This window comes from Myotis brandtii, unplaced genomic scaffold, assembly GCF_000412655.1.
Source record: "Myotis brandtii unplaced genomic scaffold, ASM41265v1 scaffold263, whole genome shotgun sequence".
NCBI lineage: Eukaryota > Metazoa > Chordata > Mammalia > Chiroptera > Vespertilionidae > Myotis > Myotis brandtii.
The window spans coordinates 809,195-817,857 of record NW_005360011.1 but is presented as its reverse complement, the minus strand read 5'-3'; the positions used below and the strand labels follow the sequence as shown (position 1 = coordinate 817,857).

The following is an 8,663-nucleotide window of genomic DNA, read 5'->3' as shown; positions in this document are numbered from 1 at the left end:
TGCTTCCATGTCTGGATTTGTATACGCTCCACTGTTGTTTGCCGTTCACCCTCCCCTTTTCTATGCTCTTATTCCCACCCATGCCTCTTCCCACATCACCCCAAAAGACAAGCAAAACAAAACAAGCAAATATATGAAACTTCCTGCTCATAAGGATTCCAGAGTCTCTATACTATTAAGACACTGAGTAATGGTTGGCTGCTTTCCAGGTGCCTCTGCAGTCTGGTAAATAGCTCAATTAGTGAGCAGCTCTCCTCCCTCTCTCTCCTCTCCCTCTCGCTCTGTCTCTCTCTCCCTCCCTCCCTCCTCCCCTCCCTCCTGCTCTCGCTCCCTCTCCTGCGCTCTCTCTGCCTCCCTCTCTCTCATTGAATTTTGCCAAGTGCATGCTGCACTGCTGGAAGGGGCAATGCCAAAGCAGCTTAGCAACCTCCCTTTCTGTCCCGGATGTCCAGGACACCCCAGAGCAGCAGATAAACCACCGCCCGGGCCCTGTGGGAACCAGGAGGCAGCAGGGCACCGTGGCAGGCTGCTTCTTCCCTCTGAAGGGTGGCTAATGAGCAGTGTAGGTGAGGACCCTGGGGACGCACCTGGGCACCCTGCCCGCCCAAACAGAGGAAAGCAATGAGATGGCAGCCGGAGCCGAGCTGGCGCCCATGAGCGGAGAGAGGCGGAGACCAGAAGACCAAGGGGAATGCAGGCCACAAAAGAAAAGGCTCTGCCAAGCCACTTGGGTCTCAATGGCCTTAAGTAAGGCCTGAGCCCCTTTTAAAAAATAATGCAATTCTTAAAAATACATAAGCCCAAAGGCCAGTACAATTTAAATCAGTCATGAGCCCTTAGCAGAGTTTATTCTAGTGCCTCCTTCCCTCTCCTCACACTCCCACCACCAAACACACACAGAAAGGGAGCCCTCAAATCTCTGCTATATTTATGTCTGTTTGTGGCTCAACCAGACATAAACAGTGTCAGAAGAACAAATGAGAAAGCCACGTTCCATACAGGCCCACAAGCCCGGCATAGCTCACAAGTTCTTAGTTCAGACTTGTTGCAGAGCTCAGAAAAGCCCATACAGAAAGCAGGGCATTCAAGTCATAAGGTAAACACATTCAGTCTGTTGTCTGTTTCAGTAACACTTTCATTGGTAGGGGCTATGTGATACCAATGTATTCATTACATCTTGGCATTTACAATACACAGTATTTCTCTGTTTGACTCATTACAGCCTTCATACCAATTCGGTGAAAGGAAATATTGGTTGTAAAAATACTTTTAGGGGATTACATTTATTCTAGAATATTTTCTATCACAATTTTAGAAACATTAAGTCCCAGCATTTACATATAATTATCATGGTTATACCCTAGAGAAGATATTTAAATGTCTTTCCCCTATCTGTTGGGTATGTGTTTTCTTCAGAAGGAGAACCATGTCAAACAATTATAATGCTGAAATAAGAGAAAATATTCTTGGTTGCTAAATTGAAGAAAAAGTTGCCTCAAGAAAAAATTCTTAATGTAAAATTGTACTTTGATTTGGGTGGTTTATTTTTGTTATGACATTATGGGATTTTTTTTTAATTTTAAGCATAAAATCAGGCAACTCAATTATCAAGATATTTGCATCTGAGAAAATCAAATACTGAAATTAGACTCAGACTTTTATGTGGACGTGAGTCTGTTTCTTTGTCATTTTGGTGGCTGCTTGGCCATGAATGCTAATATGCTCTGGGTGAGGGGCGGTTCTGCGCATGCTGAGAAGGACGGAGCCGCACCGGGCGGGCACGCTGGCCAGGCCTTCCGTGGGGCGCTGCCACGCCGAGCAGGGGGTTCTTCAAAGATGAGTTCTCTCAAGTGTCTTCTTCAGATCAAAAGACCATGTAGCCCTGACTGTCTGTCTGTCTTTGGGCTGGATATATACCTTAATAAGGGAGAAAGTTAATTTTAATAGCAGGCCAACACTATCTTAGCACACACGTACCTTTTTAAAGGAGAGATCAAAGGTGATAGGGCATACCTGGGAAAGTCACTAGGAAATTCTGCATTAGGGTAATCTGTCATGCATTTCCATTTTTTTTTTCTGAAGGAAAAAAAAAAAGAAAGAAAATGAGAGAAAGAAAGAAAGCATAATCAAAAGCCCAAATGACAAAGAGTTGACAGTCAGATTCTGTGGTAAATGATTCCATATCGCTGGCCTGCGGAGACGCCGAGCGAGTCCCCAGCAGACCTGATTAATTCCAGTCTCTCCAGCTGCCAGGGGAGCAGAGGGTAAGCAGTCTCGCAGAGAGGAGCCTATTACCACGACGAGGCTGAAATAGATCTAATCAACGCACAGCCGCTCCAAAGAAAACTTTACAGGTTTAGCTCACTAAGGCAGTGCTTTCAGATGGTGACTACAAAGGATCATGGGAGTCTGAAAGCATTTAGTCTTTATTGCAGCTCAAGGAAATTCTGTGCTGTGGTTAGGCCACGCTAATTTACTGAACATGACAAAGCCTCCTAGACTGTGTGACATCATTTGTTTAAAGGCCCCAGTGCTCATACTGGAGTATTTCACATATTTTTTTTTTCTTCAAAAACAGTTAATTTGTTGATATTTCATTGGTGTTTGGGCTAATTACATGCTCCATTATAAATGTCTGGACTAACCTACTTTAACATTTAATTTAAACAACAATGCTCTGTAATTTGTCATGGTGCTCACAAAGTGATGAATATTGCAACTTTGTTTTCTAAGCAATCAACAATGTATCAGTGCATCTGAAGAGGAAACTGACAGGAGGGACACCCCGAGCAGCCAATGCAGTGCTCACACCCCCAGCTGCAGAATTCAACCAAGTTACATGGCAATTTGTATCATAAATAATAGTAGGATCATTGTGGATTAACAAGGGTATGAACTAATGAACACTGTCGAAGCAAGCTCGGGTCTTTCTAAATATTCACATTGGATTGGATAACCACCTCCTTTTTAAATGGAAAATAAACAGAGGGAAATTATTAAGGCCAAAAAGATGCACATGTTAGATTGAAACCAAATAACTATTTGTCATTTTTTTTTCCTTTCGGTTGTTGGAAATCTTTGTAAAGTTTTGCAGAGGTAAATCTGCTTTTGTTTAAATAATCAAGATTTGGAACTCGGCACAAGTTACATGATACGTTGTTTAAAGTGCTGTGTGTGATAGCAAATATGCACACACACTTATTAACTAGATTGATTACTAATGAATTCACTGATCAAACCACCAAAAGAAATTAAAGGGAGTACCAAACCATTGAATTTCAGTTAATTACAGATGATAATCTACAAACTGTTTCCTTCAGAAATTTTATGTGGGAGGAAGATACAGTGGACACAAAAGATGAACAGCGGAGAAGCAGAGATGAGACAAATGGCGGCTACTTTAGCATTTTGCTTCTGAGCCTCTCCATTAGCCATTATTTCAAGCATAGGCCGTTGGTTAAAGGCGTGTGGTCAGGGGAGAGGGGACAATGAACCAAGGAAGGCTGCTGGGCACACCACAATTTCAGAAAAAGCAAAATGTGGTCACATGTGATATTCTTTAAAAAGGTCCAAGATTTCATTGGAACCTGACTTCTAGATTTGGGAAAATACCCTGGTCTGCTGAGCTTTTGCAAAGACTTCATCATAGCGACCCTAGTGGCTTCTACAGCATTCGTATTATTATCTGAATTATAGGTAAATTGTCCACATACTCAGCGTTCTTGATGATCAAGTTTTCTTCCTAAAATGTACTGTTGAGCTATTTATGTCTAGCATGTACAGACTCCCAAATGATGCCTGGGCCTTCCTTCCGGTCCAGTCCAAGATGCCTCATAAACATCCATATCCAAGTGATTTGTAAATTTCTGTCTTTCATCAGAATATCACCTTTAGTTCTAGTAGTATGTAGTTGAACTACGTTATTGGATTTTAAGTAGGATTTGTGTTTAGATCAAAGCAACATTTTCTTTTCTGAGTCTTTCCAATTTTGTCTCATTAGGGTAAAATTAACCTTCTTAAAATTGCAACACGAATAATCCGGCAGCACCCCTAACGTAGACACAAATGCCTCTGGAACTGTGGAACGGCAGAGGCCCATCCTCCACAGAGCTCTGAGCTCATCATAGAATCTCCAAGGCCGGATTTACTCCTGGTCCTTCAGTGACAGTTCCTAACGGCCTCAAATGTGCAAGCAATTAGACAGCTGTACGTGTAATTGCTTGGACATCCCTGTGTTTTCCTCCCAGACAGAGGAACTACCTTGAAAAACCCCATGGAGGAGTTGTTGACTACAGTAGATAAATTTTAAAAATATTCTTTGTAATTCTGCAAGTACCTACCAGAAATTCAGATGGAAGTATGATAGTGTTAGAGAGTTCTGTATGCATACGACACCTGAGGTTGGCTTGATCCATGGACAGGACTGGGCGTTTGGAACTCAGCTCATGGATACTTTTATCAAACTAGCCCTGTTAGTTTCAGCCTGTGACAAAGCCTAACGACATCACAACACCAATTACTGCTGGAAAAATCATTGTTGGGGAGAATAGGCCAGGCCAGAAAAGAGAAAAGCAAAACAGTATACATCCACCTGGAAAAAGAACTCAAAGCAAATAGCTTACCACTAACCAGTAGCATCATTTTCACATACCACGCAGGGGCTCATGGCACCTCCGCTGTTATTTATAAAAGAAAACCCAAATTACTAATTGTTAAAATATTAAAACGAGATAGCTTGAACTATAAGGAAAAAGAAAGAGAGATATTCACGAGGTTAGAATCTAGAAGAAACAGAAGTGAGGTGGATGATAACAGATAGAAAAGCACTGAGTGAGGTGAGCATCACTGCCTACTATGAGTATATAATTTTAGGAAAGATTGAGCTATTGGCCATCTGGCTTGTATGTGTGTTATTGGAGGATTTGTTTGTTATGGATTTTACCGTGGTGGTAAAGTATACGTAGGGTGTCTGTAATCGATGTCGTGCATATCCCAGAAAATCATTAAGGAACAGCCCTGTCACTGGAGCCTCCAAGGGCCAGATAATGACCCGCAAAGGGGGTATGAATTCATGCACATGGGGCCCATTCCAGAGAGTGTGAGCTGGGGACCAGGGGAGCCCACCCCGCCAGGAAATAGCAATGTTCTAAAGAGCACGTTCTATATCTTGTTTTGGAGGAAATAACAATCGTTCTGAAATCACCTGCATTTGTTTTATTAGAGTATTTCTTCTAAAAAGATCACATTGAAATCATATGTGATTCAGCAATAGACACCTGGCTGTACCGGCAGATTGCTGATGAAAGTCTAAGGCAGTGGTTCTCAACCTTGGCTGCACATTAGAATCACCTGGGAATCTTCTTAAAATCCTGATTTCTGGGCCTCATCCTCCGGAAATTCTGTTTCTTTGTTACTAATGTTGTGGCCCCACCCCATAACAAAGAAACAGAATTTCCAGAGGATAAGGCCCAGAAATCAGGATTTTAAAAAGATTCCCAGGTGATTCTAATGTGCAGCCAAGGTTGAGAACCACTGGTCTAAGGGCTATCTTTTTTTTCACTGGCTATCTCCAGGCAGTTTGCCTCTTTAGTGTTTCATGGGCTTTATGTTTCTTATTATGGTTTATTTTTAAATCTCTATGTACTATAATGTTTGTGCTACTGAATATTGCTCTAGTTTTCTTTAAATGCCAAATCCTCAACATGGAGTTGTAAAGATGTGTTAATTAAACTCAATCCATTTCACATCTATTAGTTCAGATGTGACCTCCCATCAGAGTTCCTGTGAAGTAGGATTTAGAGATGGGCAGCAGATGCAAACTGTTCAGAAATGTGGTGAACAACCAACTCCAGTGACCATGCCGGAGGCAGACTTTTTTTCACTTGTTCAGTTGCTGCAGGATTATATTTCAGTTTGGCTAGACATTTGGCACCAGCGGAGAAAACTACATTTTATAGCTCCCCTGAGTGTACGTCAGTTGTAGTTATTTTAATTATTTTTAACATTTCGTTTTTCTCCTGAATGGTTACTCTTTCTTTGATTCTGCCACTGAGAAAGACCATCACCACTGAGCACCCGTACTGGACAGAGCGAGGGGAGCACAGGGCGACCTTATATCCATCAGGCCTGCCCCTTCTTTTCAAGAGGCCGTTCACATCCCAACTAATAGAGCACAGAACTCCTGCAGTTACAGAGGGACAAAGAATTTGATATTTTGAAGACCACTTTCAGTGAAAAACGCTGTATAAAATGGTAGGCATTAAAGTGTTTAATAGTCCAGTTTCTGTGTTCTTGTAAAAGAGTAGCAGAGTTAATATGCCAACGAATCTTGTAGACACTGAAAAAAAACACACACAAAAAACATGCATCCTCAGAAGACAAGGCCGCTGAAATACGAAGGCCACCAAATGTCAGATCCAGCACCTTCATCACATCTCTCCAGTGTAAAGGAAGCAAGTTATAGGTAAAGTGAAGCTCCGAGCTGCCCTGGAACGAAGGTTTCTTAGAGAAGCTCATGCAGATGAGTCCCAGCGAGTGAGAGCTGACAGTGAAAAAGCTCTGCAAGTTGCAACCATTCAAAATCCAAGTTCATGTCCAAAAATCTCTGGCCAACCAAAGGGCTCCTTTCTGCCCCCTGGTGGCTGGAGATGCATTTCTACACGCCCATCATGTTAGTTGTAAAAGGAAACTTCAATGGATTTCTGAAAGTCGGTTTCTGAAAAAGGCAAAGTATGTTGTGGTCAGGTTTACCCACTCTTCTTTTTAGTGAGTACATTGTGACCGAGCAAGCATTTAATCTGGGCAACCCCGTGCTTCCTGTGTCCTGCATTATGAGAACTGACATTTCTAGTGGGACCAGTGGCTTTGTGTCTTGTGGTCTTTGGTTATTCCCCACCATGTGTCGCTCTATCAATTTCTTTCCCTGTCTCATATGCACATATCCAAAACAGAAGCAAAAAAGAGAAAGGACCCTTTGATCTCTCCTTATTTCCTTCTCTGAAATTTTTCCTGGCATCCGTCCTTTAAAATTTGTCTCCTTTTTATCTTTATCTCTCTTGTGCCCTTTAAAGTATTTGGTATACTATTGCTTTCAACAGATTAATAACTTTAAAGGACTAGCAACCTAGAGTTTTTATTTATTTTCCAGGTCATATAAAATAAAAACAATATTAGAACAAATTAAAACATACATGATGGTATGGTACCCAGAGAAATTTTATTTTAATTTTGTCTCCTTTATAGAAGTATTTTTGAGTGTGCTCTGCTCTGCGATTTTGCAAAATTCTTGCCAAAGGTAAAAATAATATGTAGTGATGACATTCCCTTTTCACAAATGCACATATTGTACAACCTGTGCCTAGCCACAGGATTTCACAATTTTGGGGGATTGGCAATTCACACAGTGCAAAATCCCATTTGCAGCATAGCTTTCCCCAATCCCATGGGATTCATTGTGAGCGCAGTTTCATATAATAGTTTTCTTATAGTTGAAAACTCTAGAATGATAGCTCCTAGTCTAAGGCAGGAGGGCATTACGCCGGGTTCAGATAATGAATGGGTGGCATGAAAAACAGTTTCTCTTTTACATTTTCTATCCTGTGTGTACATTTCTTCCCTACTTTTTGCTGCACCTTTACAATCTCTTGTATTAGAAGGGCACAGGAACACAGACTCTGACTGGCTCCGTGTTCATGCTTCTTTTTGGAGATGACTGGAACAGCACTAGTTTAAAGAATAATTGTACATGCCCCTCTTCCCATCTCACAGCCTAGAAAAGCAACGGCATTTCCTCAGCCCTGTGAAAACAATGCTTTATGAATATTATCTCCTCTACCGTACCCACCTCTTTTCCACAGAAAATTTTACTGGAGGACTGATCAATGTTATCTTGTAACTAAAATAGGTTCTTTAATTTTTATTATTGAAATGATCAAGTTCACAGGAAAACGATTCTTCCAGAATGACTTCCAAGTTTCCTGGAACAAAATCCAGACAGGGCTCCGTATGCTCACCTTCTGCAGAGTTCATACTTCAGATGCCCAGGGCTGTCTGAAGGCCGAGCAGACCGTGCGCTTGTGTAGTCACTGACTACATCTCCATGACAGCACTCACACTGGCACGTGGGCATGAGGAGTGAGAAACGTGAACGCTGCAGAAATGACACAGAAGCCTCGTCGACTCAGAATCCGATTCTTCCCAACTTTTAACACCAGGCTGGACAGTCATACATCATTCCTAGAGCAAATCATCACTTTTAAAGTAAAACTTGTGGCTTGAGGGGAGCGCTTCCCTCTGCATTTAGTGGGGATTTAGCCCCGACTCTTCAGGAAAAAGCCCCTTCTGTAATCTTGGGGATCTGTGGTTTGCACAGACCCTTTCAAGCCTTGTCTCCACACATACTTGAGCTTTTAGACGTTTACACAGCTGAAAGCCATAAACAAAAACAACGGAGTTTCCCCTGAGAAATATTTAGACCCTAAAATTAGAACATACTTCAAATGAAAGTCATCAAATGCAAATGAAAAGGTTTAGTTCAGATAAAAGTGAAAAGGTAAAGCCAGCCATGTGTCTTTGGACTTTGGATCCTTCTCTTTGGGTAAATAGAAGACTGACCTTAAACCCTCAATCCAAGGCATTTTCATTCAATCCTGGTAGCCGGGAGG

The 8,663-nt window shown here is 41.7% G+C and overlaps 1 long non-coding RNA gene across 1 annotated transcript in view; it reads right to left on the bottom strand.

The window, feature by feature from the left end:
- Positions 1 to 1,545: 1,545 nt before the first annotated feature.
- LOC106726413 overlaps positions 1,546 to 8,663 on the bottom strand; it is a 32,331-nt gene continuing 25,213 nt past the window's right edge. The window contains exons 2-3 of the long non-coding RNA XR_001362485.1: positions 2,014 to 2,076; positions 1,546 to 1,917 (exon numbers count right to left, since the gene is read on the bottom strand). This is a non-coding gene — a long non-coding RNA (uncharacterized LOC106726413). The remainder of the gene's footprint in view (positions 1,918 to 2,013; positions 2,077 to 8,663) is intronic.